We start from the raw sequence: 15,780 nt of genomic DNA, 5'->3' as shown, positions 1-15,780 counted from the left end.
TACGAACAGACTAAGTTTCCAATGGCGGACAGCAGACGGCAGAAGGTAACGTAAATCCCTTTATATTTTTTCTACTGCTTATCAAGATATAACGTTAGTGCATTAAAGTCATATGCTAATCGTGATTAACTTACATATTCTGTTTCTGTGTTGTGTTGTGTTGTAATATTGTTAAGATAGGGCTGGGTGTTATGGCGATCTGATGATACTGACTATTGTTAGCGATTTTGCTGTAAACGTTAACATTACCTTTTTATATTGCGGAATGGGAATATAGCGTATATAACGCAGCACTGACTGTACTAAAACTTTTTGACATTTTGACAAGGAAACATGCATGAATGTAGAATAATGAACGGGACATGCATGTGTTAAAATAAGCCTCTTTCAGACAGCAGGCGATCCCGAAATCAATTATCTTTCTGTAAAATGCACACAATTATCTCAGAAACCTTGTCATGTGAGGTATTCACTTGATTTAAACAGTCAGTTATGTCTTAAGTAAGTTAAACAGTTCAAGTTAACGTGGGGAATCCCGGATGCGTGTCATTCTGTGCATCCGTTCTTAAAGGGGCTGCAGCTTTGTCATAATTTTAATAAAACAAAAGAATAGAGAAGACCTTCTGCTTCTTTAAGAATCATGTGATATTAATTAATTGAATATCATACAGTGAAGACTTTTAAAGCAGTATTATTCTGTAGCATTTTAATAAAATATCCATCAAAATAAATATATTGTGATATCGTTATTGTAAAATAAAATTTCTCATGTATGTATAATTATATGGTCATAATGCCCATCCCTACTGTCAGCTAGTTTTAAGATCAAGCTTGTCATAAAATGTAACAGAGTTTTGGAATGTTTAATCTGAGATCATGTTCACTCATTCAAGCAGAGAGGACAGGAAACCACCATCCTTGGACTCTGAAGAATTATAGGCAAACCAGGATTTTGGATCTACTGTAAAGTTTTTGTATGGGCCTGGTGAGTATGTTTTGCAAGTCCATGTCCGTAAGTAGTTGATTAATATTAATGTTTTATCAAACAAATTAATATTTATTTGTGTGTGTGCATGTTTCTTCCCCCCTCATGATCCAGAAGTTTTGGATCCATGATCCTGAAGAACTTTTACAGATGTTGACCCTGAATGTGTAAAAGGTAATCTTAAAAATGTTGTCATTATTTTAATGTTCTCTGTTTTTTTTTCTGTAATGTAGACGCATGCATTTTCTGTGAAGTTGCTTTGAAACAATATCAGGGTTTTTCCTACATTGAAAATTTTTTGCCGGCCGCCAAAACCTTATTTGTTGAGTTATTGTGATTTATGATTGATGTAGTAGATGACTGCTGCACTTGCGTTAACTGAGTGACAGAGAGAACGACCAGTGAGCTCATCCCTCGCTCGCACTCTCTCTGTCTTCAAAATAAGCATTCTTAGCTTTCTAATGTTTCACATTTTACGTTAATCAAAATCAAAAGGTCGGAAGACCGAATCCATGTTGCACGTGGCGCTATCAGACGTCTTCCTTTAATTACCGCTGGGTGTGAAATGCGCTCAAAAAACATTGACTGATTCTCTGACCAGCTGACATAAAGCATACTTTAAATAAACAGGAAACAAATCCTATCCGGTTATGAAGTGTTTTCTGTGTGTTGACAAATCTTTCGCGATTTTCTAAAGACGGGATTCACACACAACGCGTCTGCTAATGTCCGATTCGCCACCTAATGACTCCTTTGAACCGAATCATTTTAACGACTGGTTAGAACTGATCTGTCCAACACTGAACTCACGAATTAGTTTAATAATTTACTCAGAACACCTGAAATGAGAACACAAGTGTGCTTACCCAATTTAGCAAGAGTGGATAGTAAGAATTATTTTTAATTATCAACAGTCTTTCAGCTTATTTATGTGGACAATGTGTAGTAAAATAAATAGCCTAAAATCATTTAGTTTAGACTGGAGTGAGGTGAACCCAGAACAAATTTGTTGTTAGCTAGCTGATTGTATATGGCAGAAAATTAGGCTATTTGTTCATTTTTTTAATACTATTTTTTTAATATTGATATGATTACCAAAACAATTATCAGTAAATAGTGTAAAAATGAGGAACAAAAACAAACATCAAGGTATCAAAATAAGATAAGCAAAAGTTACAAACTTTCTTTGAATTTATTTCAAATTTATTGTCAGTATTGCGCTTGCAGATCAAGTGGGTAGGGTATTTTTTTTTTACCGTGCATATGTGTGTGTGTATGGATGACCATGTCTGTCAGCCACCACCGAAGACCATTTTTGACCCAGGAAAAACCTTGAATATGTATTGTGAAAAGCGCTATACAAATACATTTTAATTGAATTGTTTTACTTACTTTTATTGGCATTAACTATATATTATTAATGTATTATTTGGCAGGTCGCAAGATGTATTTTATTTTGTTAGACTTTGCTGAGGAAGTATTCTTTGGCTCAGTCTGAAAAGGCCCAGAAAAGAAACACTATGAAGAACATCACACAGAACCGTCAGAGAAAGAGACGGGTAAGTTAAGAAACCGGTTAAGCTTTTTCCCTCCAGAATGTTACTATACTCCTCTCTGAGTTTTAGTGGTTAATTTACTGTCATGTTTTGCAGTTGCTGGAGACCAGGTCCAGGGTTGCACAAACCAACACAGAACCTGTGGAAGACCGCAACTATAGACCTGATGAAGATGAAGATGCTGCTGTTGTTGATGGATTGCCAGTGTGGATGGTTTGGCTAGCTACTACAAACCAGACTAGGCTGACCCACGCTACGCATCACATCACCAGCCCATCATGCCAGTTTGAAAAAAATTTCAAAACTCAAACAACATTGTGTTAGAGTTGGTCACAATTATTTTATAATGATAATTTTAATATTCCATTTTATATTTTCTTTATTCCTATGTTTATATACTTATACTTTTATTGGTTCCCATATATAGAACATTTACATATATTTCATATACACTTTTTAATTTATCGATTTCTTTGTCTCGTTTTATATTGTATACTTTGTATGTTTGTTCCTTTTTAGATGTCCATGTTGCTTTTGATCTCCACGTTTTGTATTGTTGTTCCTCTTACGTCGCCTTCCTTTAGATACATTTTGTTCACTTATCTTTTCCCCCATTCATTTTAATGTATGTTTATAATGCTCTTTGTTATTTTTATTTGGCTATATTGTTTACTTGGAATATTTATATGTATTTTAATATATTTTATATACACTTTTTTTTGTCTTATAAATTTATTGTTCTCATTTTATATTGTTTAATTTGTATATTTATTCTTTTCCTTTTTATGTTCACTGTTTTTTATTCCTTTACATCTGTCTTTTAAATGCATTTTGTTCATTTTTTTTCCCTTTTTGTTTCTTTACCAATTCATTTTAACGTATATTTATGTTCTTTGGACTGGTTATATTTTTACATTTGTTCCTTTACATTTTCATCCCTTTTAAATACATTTAGTTCACTTGTTTTTGTTTCACCATTGTTTTAATGTTCGTTTATAATGCTGTTAAGAATGTTTTTTTTTTTTTTTTTTTTATACCTTTTTAATAAATATTTCAGACTTTCTCAAATTGTTTTGTGTGTATTTTTCTTTTGGGAGGGAGAGGGGATTATTTTTTATATATATATATATATTATATATTAATGAGCAAAATCTGCATAGCTGGCCTATAACCAATCAAGTCCCTATGCTACAAAACCTAGCCCACCCTTAGCCTTAGAAGTAACCAATAAAGTCACTTGACTGGGTTTTCAATGCGTCCTGTCCTCCAATAGCAGTCTGGGTTTTGGGAGTGGTTTTAAAAAAAACAACCAATCCAGTTTGAGATGAAGGACCAATAAGGGATGGAAGGCAAAGCTGTTTAGAGGTGTGAAAATGTCTCCTGGGAAAAACTTGATGGGATTATTTGCCATGGCAACAAATGGCTGTAGCATGGGAGTATACGGCCACAACATACATCCGATTTGGTACCATTTCGGATGAATACGGACATATACGGATCCATGGAATTTGACCTATCCGGCCAGTATACTCCTGGATTTTTCCGAATTTCAGCAGTGTATACAGGAGTATCCTGGTCCGGATACACCTTTTTTCATGCAGTGAGAGCGATCGCGAAAAGTCAATGGGGACTTCCACGATTTCGACACCTCCTCATGCACTTCCGGGAAGAAAGGCACTGGGGGCTGACGGGCGCTTTCTGCATGAGCCGCCCCCAAATACCAATCATCTAGCCTTGAGCGCTCGGGACATGGTGGAAGGTTCCACTCAAGCCCGATGCTTTCAGCTGCATGGGCAAGCATGGCCGTGAGCACCGGATCAGACTCAGGCAATGCTGGGACTCCCGAGGGAGGCAGCACAGCTGAATCCTCATCGACATGGTGTCGTCCGCCAGTGCCCCGAATGAGATGCTGGGCCCAGGACGGGACACACCAGCGACCTCATCCGGCAACACCATGGGTTGTAATGTGCATGAGGGGGGTGTGACCCGAGGAAGATTCGTCAGGTTGTTCCACACCGTGACCCTCATATCACCCTGACCACCAGCCAAAGTATCCCCTCTCGCGGAGAGGATAGATTGGGGTGTGGTAGAGGGGACCCTCCCTCCTAGACGGAGTTCATGGAGTCTCGATCGCAACATTGCTATAGTCATGTTCCTGCAGTGGGAACATGAATAATCCACGAACACTCTCTCTGCGTGCACGAGGCCCAAGCACGCAAGACAGCGATCATGCCCGTCAGACGGACTAGCCAGTTGACCGCACCGAGAAACACACAGGCGAGACATCTTGAAAAAGATGTGCCACATGTAGCTCTTTTAGAGAGGAGATTTACTCTGCAGAAATGCAGAAGCGCCCAGGGAGAACACACACAATTCCAGATCAGACAGGAATGCGGAACGCACTGGAACGCGCTGTAACACCAGCATTCTGGAGAGATGCTTGTCTTGAAGAGTAGAAAAGCTCAGGAAGGCAAGTGAACACTCTGCTCCGAAGCAGAAACATAATGCGAGATTAGACACGCAGCTCCTTATATACCCACAAGGTGGGGCAGAGTTGCGCTATGCAAATTCCGCAGACCCAAGCCATTGGCTCGTTCTTTAGAACTCGAAGGCGATTGCTTCTATGCGAAACCCACATTCTGTCAGTCACTGATGTAACTCGTAGTGTACTGACTGAAAGGGAGCTGCGTCTTCTCGACATGTCAACAACACCAACCAAACTCTTCCAGTCTCAGCTACAACTAGTGTTTGAGGGTGGGGCATCACAGGCAACCAATGAAGACCACAGGCAAGACCACCATATGCAAATTTGTAACATGTAGTTTCAAGCAGAAAGACTGGAATTACTGACGACTGGTTTCAGACAAAATTGGTTCTTTTGTGAGACAATGACTCCATTTATCAAGCACTTTGATCTTTGAAACTTTGACTTTTTTAAATCCAACTGCTACACACTACATGAAAGGTAATATCTGAAAAAGCATAATAGGGCAATTTCCACAAATGGGCATTGCCACTCACCATGGTATAGCGGACTCCCCGAATCCTCTCCCGGGGCGGTAACCTACGTTGCCCGTAGGGCGAGGTCAGTTGCCGCACGCAACTCCTGCATGAGAGCAGGGTCAGCATTGCCCTTGTGGATGCTTCTAAGTACCTTCGCCTGATGGACTTGAAGGACAGCCATGGCATGCAAAGCGGACGCGGCCTGGCCCGCAGGTCTAGGGTAGAGGTAGATGAAAACCTACAGGCCTTGGACGTGTGCTTTGGGTCACCACATCATGTTGAAGCGCTCTGCGGACACAGTTGCATCGCAGCAGAACGCTCAACAGGGGGAACCCCAGTGTACCCTTTCACCATGGCACCATTGAGAGCAGTGAAGGCAGAAGAGGCTGCAGAGCGATCGCGAAAAGTCAATGGGGACTTCCACGATTTCGACACCTCCTCATGCACTTCCGGGAAGAAAGGCACTGGGGGCTGACGGGCGCTTTCTGCATGAGCCGCCCCCAAATACCAATCATCTAGCCTTGAGCGCTCGGGACATGGTGGAAGGTTCCACTCAAGCCCGATGCTTTCAGCTGCATGGGCAAGCATGGCCGTGAGCACCGGATCAGACTCAGGCAATGCTGGGACTCCCGAGGGAGGCAGCACAGCTGAATCCTCATAGACATGGTGTCGTCCGCCAGTGCCCCGAATGAGATGCTGGGCCCAGGACGGGACACACCAGCGACCTCATCCGGCAACACCATGGGTTGTAATGTGCATGAGGGGGGTGTGACCCGAGGAAGATTCGTCAGGTTGTTCCACACCGTGACCCTCATATCACCCTGACCACCAGCCAAAGTATCCCCTCTCGCGGAGGGGATAGATTGGGGTGTGGTAGAGGGGACCCTAACTTGTAGACGGAGTTCATGGAGTCTCGATCGCAACACTTCTATAGTCATGTTCCTGCAGTGGGAACATGAATAATCCACGAACACTCTCTCTGCATGCACGAGGCCCAAGCACGCAAGACAGCGATCATGCCCGTCAGACGGACTAGCCAGTTGACCGCACCGAGAAACACACAGGCGAGACATCTTGAAAAAGATGTGCCACATGTAGCTCTTTTAGAGAGGAGATTTACTCTGCAGAAATGCAGAAGCGCCCAGGGAGAACACACACAATTCCAGATCAGACAGGAATGCGGAACGCACTGGAACGCGCTGTAACACCAGCATTCTGGAGAGATGCTTGTCTTGAAGAGTAGAAAAGCTCAGGAAGGCAAGTGAACACTCTGCTCCGAAGCAGAAACATAATGCGAGATTAGACGCGCAGCTCCTTATATACCCACAAGGTGGGGCAGAGTTGCGCTATGCAAATTCCGCAGACCCAAGCCATTGGCTCGTTCTTTAGAACTCGAAGGCGATTGCTTCTATGCGAAACCCACATTCTGTCAGTCACTGATGTAACTCGTAGTGTACTGACTGAAAGGGAGCTGCGTCTTCTCGACATGTCAACAACACCAACCAAACTCTTCCAGTCTCAGCTACAACTAGTGTTTGAGGGTGGGGCATCACAGGCAACCAATGAAGACCACAGGCAAGACCACCATATGCAAATTTGTAACATGTAGTTTCAAGCAGAAAGACTGGAATTACTGACGACTGGTTTCAGACAAAATTGGTTATTTTGTGAGACAATGACTCCATTTATCAAGCACTTTGATCTTTGAAACTTTGACTTTTTTAAATCCAACTGCTACACACTATATGAAAGGTAATATCTGAAAAAGCATAATAGGGCAATTTTTAACATTTCATTGTGATTGTAACGACATTTTTGTTAACTTTTGGTACAATTTTGGTACTGTGTTTGGTCAACACATGATTTCCATTTAAATCAGCTGACAACCACAGTTTTATAGCACATCCTGTGGTCCTGTGAGCTGTCATCAGTGTCCTGATGCACATATGGACACTTTTAAAATGTGTGACCTGATTTAAGGTCTACAGAGGCTCATGGGCGTTTGTCACTCAGCAACCCGCATCTTATGATGTTTGGCCAATGACCTACAGTTTCTGCTGCTACTTCTTTCACATGAAACCTCAGACACTTAGAGCTGCCTCGACTTTAAATTTATATTTTATACCTACTAATTTTTGTGTGGGCTGTCAGTCTTCAGCATTTCCTGAACCTTTCGACTTGCACCAGATCATTCTAATTAAATTCATTTCAAAACATGATTGTCATCAATATTTGCTGAGAAAATCTCCCAAATCATTTAACAATAATAATATTAAAAATACATTATTGTGGTAGACAAATAAATCAGAGAAAAAACAAAAATTTTAACTTTATAAGCCAATTTACTGGTAATGATCAGGAGCTCCGGCGAGAGAGGGTGGGACCAAAGCACATTTTCATATGGCTGACGGTTATTCAACACATCATTTGAATGTTTTCCATGTTGTTACGGAACACGGACAGGCTCTCTATAAAAAAAAACTTTTCTCACAATACAGTTAGGTTTATTTAATTGATGCCAAATTAAATAAACATAGAGTACATGCTTAGACCACAATATTATGTTAATGTTATTCACAGTGTTTAGCTACCATGGAAACAATGTATTGTGTGACGTCAATATTAATATAGACAAGGAAGCTAGAAAAGTATGTTTTACAGTTTCATTGTAAAGTTAATGCCATATCAGAAGAGTATTAAAGGGGTCATGTGATGCTTTTTAATGTTTTGCTTTCATGTGTAATATATCTGTTTGTGCATGTATTAGATCTGTAAAGTTACAAAGCTCATAGTCTCCCACAAAATGATTTATTCTATCTTACAGAGAGCAGTGATCCAGACCTGCCCAAAACGCCTCGATTAAAATCTAGACATTACACATTTCTATGTCACAATGTGATAATGCCCGCCCAAAGACATGTGCAAAGAAAGAAGACGAGGCTGAATTGTAGTGCTGTCGCAGAGAATCTGTGTGTTTGGATGTGACGGCAAAACCCTCTGTTAGGAATCAGTGGTTACGATTTATTTATAACGCTATTCCTGAGCAGTACAACCCCAAAATTAGCTTGTGCACAGCACATTTTTACAGTGGACAGCTTCCTGAACCTGCAGAGTACAATGCCGGGTATATAGAAAGACTACTTACCACTGTGAAACGTTATGCTTGCAAAGTTGCTATCAATCGGCTTGGTCATCTGCATTTTAAGAATCTTACTCAGACTGATTCGGTCAAACCGAAAGCATTATTAATGGTGTGTTTACAATTGGTTAAAGCCTTGGAATCTGAAACTCACGATTATGATAAGGGTTGTTACATTTCCGACATATGCTTGAGGCGTTTGGCCAATCACAACGCACTGGGTGTTTGGCCAATCAGAGCACTCTGAGCTTCTCGGAAGGAGGGGCTTTGTAGAAATCAGAGCTTTCAGACAGACTGGGAATAGAGCTACTGCAATAATGTATTGAATGTGGAAAATAATGTGTACACCCAATAAACAAAATAATGAACTTTTAAAATGGCATCATATGACCCCTTTAATCCAATCCAGTATTGATAGCATTGTAAAGCAATATTTAGTACAGGAACCCTTTGTCCGTTATCAATTACAAATGTACAAAATACATATTCTGTGCCACAATAATCAGAAGGTAAAAAAATCCTGTAATGTCCTGTCTCTTGTTATTTCTGGTTTGGACAAAAACTCACATTTGTCTTACACTCTTACATTTTTCAAGCTTCTGCTGTTTTCTACAGCTGCTGAAATTATTATTGTTTTATTTGATTTGACTTATTCATTTTTTGTTCGTGGCATAGCAACCTGTAAAGCTTTAATCATACAACTTAATAAATTAATTGTTATTGAAAATATGCAATAATATACAGTATAGCATTTGAGCACTTAATTTTTTTTTATTTTTTTTATGGAATCTAATTTTCCCTAAATTTCTTTTAATCAGCTTGTATGGCAGTGATTTATTAGTGGAATGATTTTCATGAAATTGTTTGCCCCAGAACTGGCTTTAATTACCGTAAATGTCACTTGATTTAAAGCTACACTATGTAATTTTTCTGTCCACTAGAGGTCGCCTGTTCAAAACAAAGGCGTAGTTTGATGACGTCACGTTTGAGCGCAGAATCCTGGGACATGTGGTCTTCACCTCACAGCCGGTGGAAAAGAGTCAGGATAGGACTTGGGCAGAAATCATGTTCATGTGATTATTAACATTACTGTAGTCTGAAGCAGAGCAGGACCGAGTGTTGTGGAGCTGAGCAAGGCTGCAGGAGCGATTGAAGAGCGGGACTGTTATTATGGCATAGTCGCCGGCGGGACTTTTATGACACGGTCGCCGGCACCACCTCCTCTTTTCCAGTCATGAGTATGAGGTAACGAAACTCTGTTTATCGTATTAGATATATCTGAGTGTGTTGAAAAGGAAGTTATGACGTTTGCTTGGCTGCTATGACACTTGTTCACACTGCAGTGAGAGCACAGCATTTCTGCTAAATAAAACCAGAAACCGAGGGTGACGCAGATATGACGCAATCGACAGGCGACTGCCTCAAACGCATAGCTCACACGTCCTGATTCCTTGGTTAAAATAGCAATTTCTCACGATTTACAAATAGTTGGAAACATTTGGGATATTCTAAGTACTCAACTGAACAAAATATATAACACTGGCCTAGTGGTTTTTGGATATTTTACTGCAAAAATCTTACATAGTTCACCTTTAATATATGTAATGCAATGACATTCAAAGATTTTTAATTGTCTCCGCATACATTTTGAGGCCACTTCATAACATAAAAGGAAATATGATATTCAGAAAGACGACACTGATTGTGCTTTAATATTCACAATGGGTCATTAAATGTTGACCACCATCATTTTTTTCATCCAGATTTCTTTTCCCTCCACCTTGAAACTATGACATGAACGTATAGCATATGCCAGATATCTCGGTCATAATGAAGTTATTATGTAGCTGTTGATATTGTGTGTTTTCATTGCAGCTCACTTGGCCTCCTTGTAAAACAGATCAAGTTGAGCGTTATGTTCTTAATTTCCCGGCCTCTCCCTAAATGACAGTCTTACAAGGCTTTGGTGTAAACGAGACCCCTAATTACTAGCTAACCAAGCATTAGTTGCTATCCAGTCAAATGGCAACCCTTGTGAACACTATTACAGTGATGTTCAACTCAAGATGCATTGGTACATAAGCCAGTCTTCAAAAATGTCCCTTAAGCCGATACACAACAGGAGTTTGTTTTTCATTGTACATATTGCACTTAGCTATTGAAGCTTGTTTCCGCAAGAATAAAACATTTTAAAAGATAATTGAGACTTTTTATCTCACAATTGCGAGTTTATATCACTATTCTGATTTCAGTTACAAAGTTAGAATTGTGAGATTTTGGGCTCTATTTGATCTGAGCGTATGGTCTGAAGCGAATGGCGCAGGTGCACTTAAGGCGTGTCCGAAACCACTTTTGCTGGTTTAACAACGGAAAAAGAAAACGGTTGGCACGCCAGGAGCATGGTCCAAAAGGGTTGTACCTAGTCTCTTAATGAATCATGGGTGCGTAACGTGCAATAAACCAATCAGAGTTTCATCTCCCCTTCCCTTTAAAAGCCAGTTGCACTTGCACCATGGCGGATTCGCTATTTACATGGTGGAATATAGACACCCTCAACCTGACGAGTACATGCTATACAAATACATTAAATACATGATTGGTCAAATAATTTGCCAGTTTCATTCGTCATTACTGCAAATAGGTAATTCTGATACATGCAATGACTATCCATTATGACATTTTTATCTTTATGTACACAATAATAATCTTTAATTTTTAATCCTTTTATTTATATATATATATTTGGCATGTTTGTGTGCGCGTCCCTGTGTGTGTAACAATAGAGTGTACGTGTGTTGTGCACCGCCTATAGGCTCATATTACTAACACGCCCTTTAAATAACACAAAAAATATTGCGCTATAGGCCAGGTTTTTGTTGGTCAATGGCGCAGTCATTTTCAGTTCCTCAAAATGGCAACGCACCAACAATGCGCCTGAACACCACCTCGCTTTCAGACCAGCACGCCCATGGGCAAACAGATTGCGCGAGTGCATTTGCTATTTAAACAATGTGCCGCTCGACATGAAAATGATAACTGCGTCGGGCTGAAATTAGCAAAAAATAAAAACATTGCATTGTATGAAAGGGCCTATAAACTTGGAATTGCGAGTTATATCTTATATCTATAACTTTTTTCTTGCATTTGCAAGTTTATATCATGTAATTCTGAGAAAAAAACTTTGTGAGATAAATTGTCGCAATTGCCTTTTTTATTCTGTGGCAGAAACAAGCTTCCATACTTAGCTTTCATTAAGATGAATTATATTCAGAATAGTAAAAAAAAATGTTTATGGTTATGTTTTATTGATGAAGAATAGCAGTTAATGTTTTACAAAAAAAATCTATTTTTACGAGGTGACAGAATATGATCCACCAAATGTTCATCATGGGTATTTGTAAGGAAGTGTAAAAGAGTGAAAGAAATCCAGGGAGTCCATTTAATTCTGACCAAAATCATGCACATCACGTCACAATTACAACTTCTGAACCAGTAAAGAGACTTTTAGGCAGAATTCTCATGCTCTTGTGTTACATCATTTGAGTCTTGCTGCCAGTGAGTAAAAACTCTTGGCAATTCTGTAAGACTTTGGCTGCCAACTCTTGTCAGTCTTAATGTTTCAGTCAACAATTCAATTTATGGTGCTTCTTACATATAGAAAGCTATCTCTTAATTCATGTTCAGCCTGACATTTCCCATGTGCAGTCTTCTTTCCCCATGTCCCCGGGCCAACAGCAAGAGGGTGAATGGGGTCTAAATCTGTTGGCCAGCTGTGGTGAGGCTAAGGCTGTAAGGCTGAACTCAATTCAGAGATCAGGAAGCAGGGTGCACCCATCTGCACTAGCAGAGAGTTTGCTCACTGCAGGGACAGCAGCACCTCAGGAAGCCAAGCCTGGCCTCAGCACTCCAGGGGCAGGGATGTGGCATGTTTACACACCTGGTATATTTATGGACCCTGCCATGGGGAGACACTAAGCAAGAGGGATCCAACTCTTTACAATGGGCCACTCTCATTCCCTCGAGACTCCGTTTACATTATGCTACGTTCAGAGCAAGCATTTACAAGAGGCCTCTTCTGTGAAGAAAGACAGAAGGAGGAGAATGATTACTACGATGCCTATAAATTTCCCAGTTATTGTATGCATGCGTTAGATGTCAAACTGTTACTGTGATGAACATTGTTATTTTAGTATCAGTGATATACTATTGTTGTTGTTAAATGTTTTAAATTACATTTTATTTTTTTGTTTTTCATTTTAGTAATTTTGTTGTAAATTGACATTTGTATTAATTAAAAAAAATATGTCATATAGTTTGTTTAGTACTTAAATTTAAACTAAATTTTAGTTAATGCTTACTTTATTTCAATTAATGACTTTGTTTTAGTTTCAAAATTCATGTCTGTTTTATGTGTGCTTGTGTAATCATGAGCAAGCTAATCAAGGTATTCAAGATCACTAGGAAATCACATTTAGGTGAGTTTGATCAGGGTTGGAGCCAAATTTTGCAGGGCAGTGGCCCTCCAGGACCGAATTTGAGGAACCCTGTGCTAAACAGAAGGAGGACAAATGGCTACTTCTGTAAGTGGCTGGTCTATCAATTACATGAGGAATGAGCCCATGACAGAGACTTGCTGAACACCTAGAAATAATGTGTCTAAAAATTTGTCTCTGTGCTCTCAAAATTTAGAAGGCATATCCAGAGCAGTGAGCTGGTGTCACAAGTTGGTTGGAGTAGAGATGAAACAGGATCTAAGTGCAGCTGTCTTTATTCACAAACAAACTCAACTTCACGAAACAGAACAACCAACTGAACATGATGTAGAACTGACAATTAACAGAAAGACACACAGGGTTTAAGTACACTGCAAACAGATAAACTAATAAGACACCATGATGACAAACTGATAGGGGACAGTACTAATTAACAGAACAAGAAAACTAACCTAGAAACGGACATGAACACACTCAAACTGTGACAGTACCCTCCCCCTCCCAGAAGACGTGTCCTCACGACATAATACATCCAAGGGGAGGGAAGGTGAGTGCCCTGGAGGCAGACGAGTGCATGGCTTAGTAAAACAGGAAGCCTCCAGGGCGACACTGGAAAATCAGGGGCCCAGGGCGGCGCCGACAGCTCAGGGGACCATGTAGGATTGGCCTCCATGGCCTTGACAATAAGTTCGGCCACGATGACTGGAGACTTATAGACGCTACTACTATGTGTGCCCCAAACACACATAGTAGTAGCAGCCACATATAAGGCAAGGGTCACCTCTTCAATCCCACCAGGGCAGACAGGAAGGCAGGCTCTGGAAATGCACTCACTGGTATGGACTGGGGAATTTCACTCAGAGGAATTTCTCTCACAGTAACATACTCAGCAACTTCTCTCACTGGAACGGACTGGGGAATTTCTCTCACTGGAATGGACTGGGGAATTTCTCTCATAGGAACAGACTCAGGAATTTCTCTCACAGGAACAGACTCAGGAATTTCTCTCACAGGAACAGACTCAGGAAGTTCTCTCACTGGAACAGACTCAGGAAGTTCTCTTACAGGAACAGACTCAGGAAATTCTCTAACAGGAACAGACTCAGTAATTTCTCTCACAGGAACAGACTCAGGAAATTCTCTAACAGGAACAGACTCAGGAATTTCTCTCAAAGGAACAGACTCAGGGAGTTCTCTCACAGGAACAGACTCAGGAATTTCTCTCACTGGAACAGACTCAGGAAGTTCTCTTACAGGAACAAACTCAGGAAATTCTCTAACAGGAACAGACTCAGGAATTTCTCTCACAGAAACAGACTCAGGAATTTCTCTCACAGGAACAGACTCAGGAAATTCTCTAACAGGAACAGACTCAGGAATTTCGCTCAAAGGAACAGACTCAGGGAGTTCTCTCACAGGAACAGACTCAGGAATTTCTCTCACTGGAACAGACTCAGGAAGTTCTCTTACAGGAAGAAACTCAGGAAATTTTCTCACAGGAACAGACTCAGGAACTTCTCTCACTGGAACGGACTGGGGAATTTCTTTCACAGTAACATACTCAGGAAGTTCTCTCACAGGAACAGACTCAGGAAGTTCTCTCACAGGAACAGACTCAGGGAGTTCTCTCACAGGAACAGACTCAGGGAGTTGTCTCACAGGAACAGACTCAGGAAGTTATCTTACAGGAACAGACTCAGGAAGTTCTCTTACAGGAACAGATTCAGGAAGTTCTCTCACAGGAACAGACTCAGGAAGTTCTCTCACAGGAACAGACTCAGGAAGTTCTCTCACTGGAACAGACTCAGGAAATTCTCTCACTGGAACAGACTCAGGAAATTCTCTCACAGGAACAGACTCAGGAATTTCTCTCACAGGAACAGACTGCAGCAGTCTTTATTCAAAAACAGACTCAAAACTTCACTAAACACAAAAACTGGAACAGAACAACCAACTAAACACGATGTAGAACTGAAAATAAACAGAAAGAAACAGGGTTTAAGTACACCGCAAACAGAGAAACTAATGAGAATAATGAACTAGACACAACTGAACTCAAACTCTAATCAAATCAGATACAATGGTGACAAACAGATACTGAAGAACTAGGCCGTGTCCACAAGAACACAGGTATTTTCAAAACCACAGGTTTTTCTATACAGTTTGGCCATTCGTCCACACACAAACGCAGTATCAGGTCACTGAAACTTAACTTTTTTGAAATCTCCTGCCAGGGTGAAGATTTTTAGAAACTCTGGTTGCAGTTTTGTTGTGTAGAGGGTGAAACCAGAGGTTTTGGCTTGTGACGTTGGAGTGTGTGCTGTTATCTCCTTTATTTGACGTCAGATTGTGTGCTGCTATCTCCTTTGTTTACATGAGGCAAGTCTGTGCAATGGTGGATATAGCCAAAATATTGCTGCTAATAACTGTACTAACAGGGCTTACACCATGTATACAGATACATGCACAGTTCTCAAATTATATTCCAGAACAGAGGCGTCAGAATTCAACACTACGCAGATCACTGCTAATGACTGGGTTTTTTTTTTTTACTTTGAATGAATATCTCTCATTGTATTGTTCTGGTTTATGGCATTAATATTA

The sequence above is a fragment of the Gobio gobio genome, assembly GCF_949357685.1.
Source record: "Gobio gobio genome assembly, chromosome: 15".
Lineage (NCBI taxonomy): Eukaryota > Metazoa > Chordata > Actinopteri > Cypriniformes > Gobionidae > Gobio > Gobio gobio.
Note: the sequence above shows the minus strand (reverse complement) of the source record.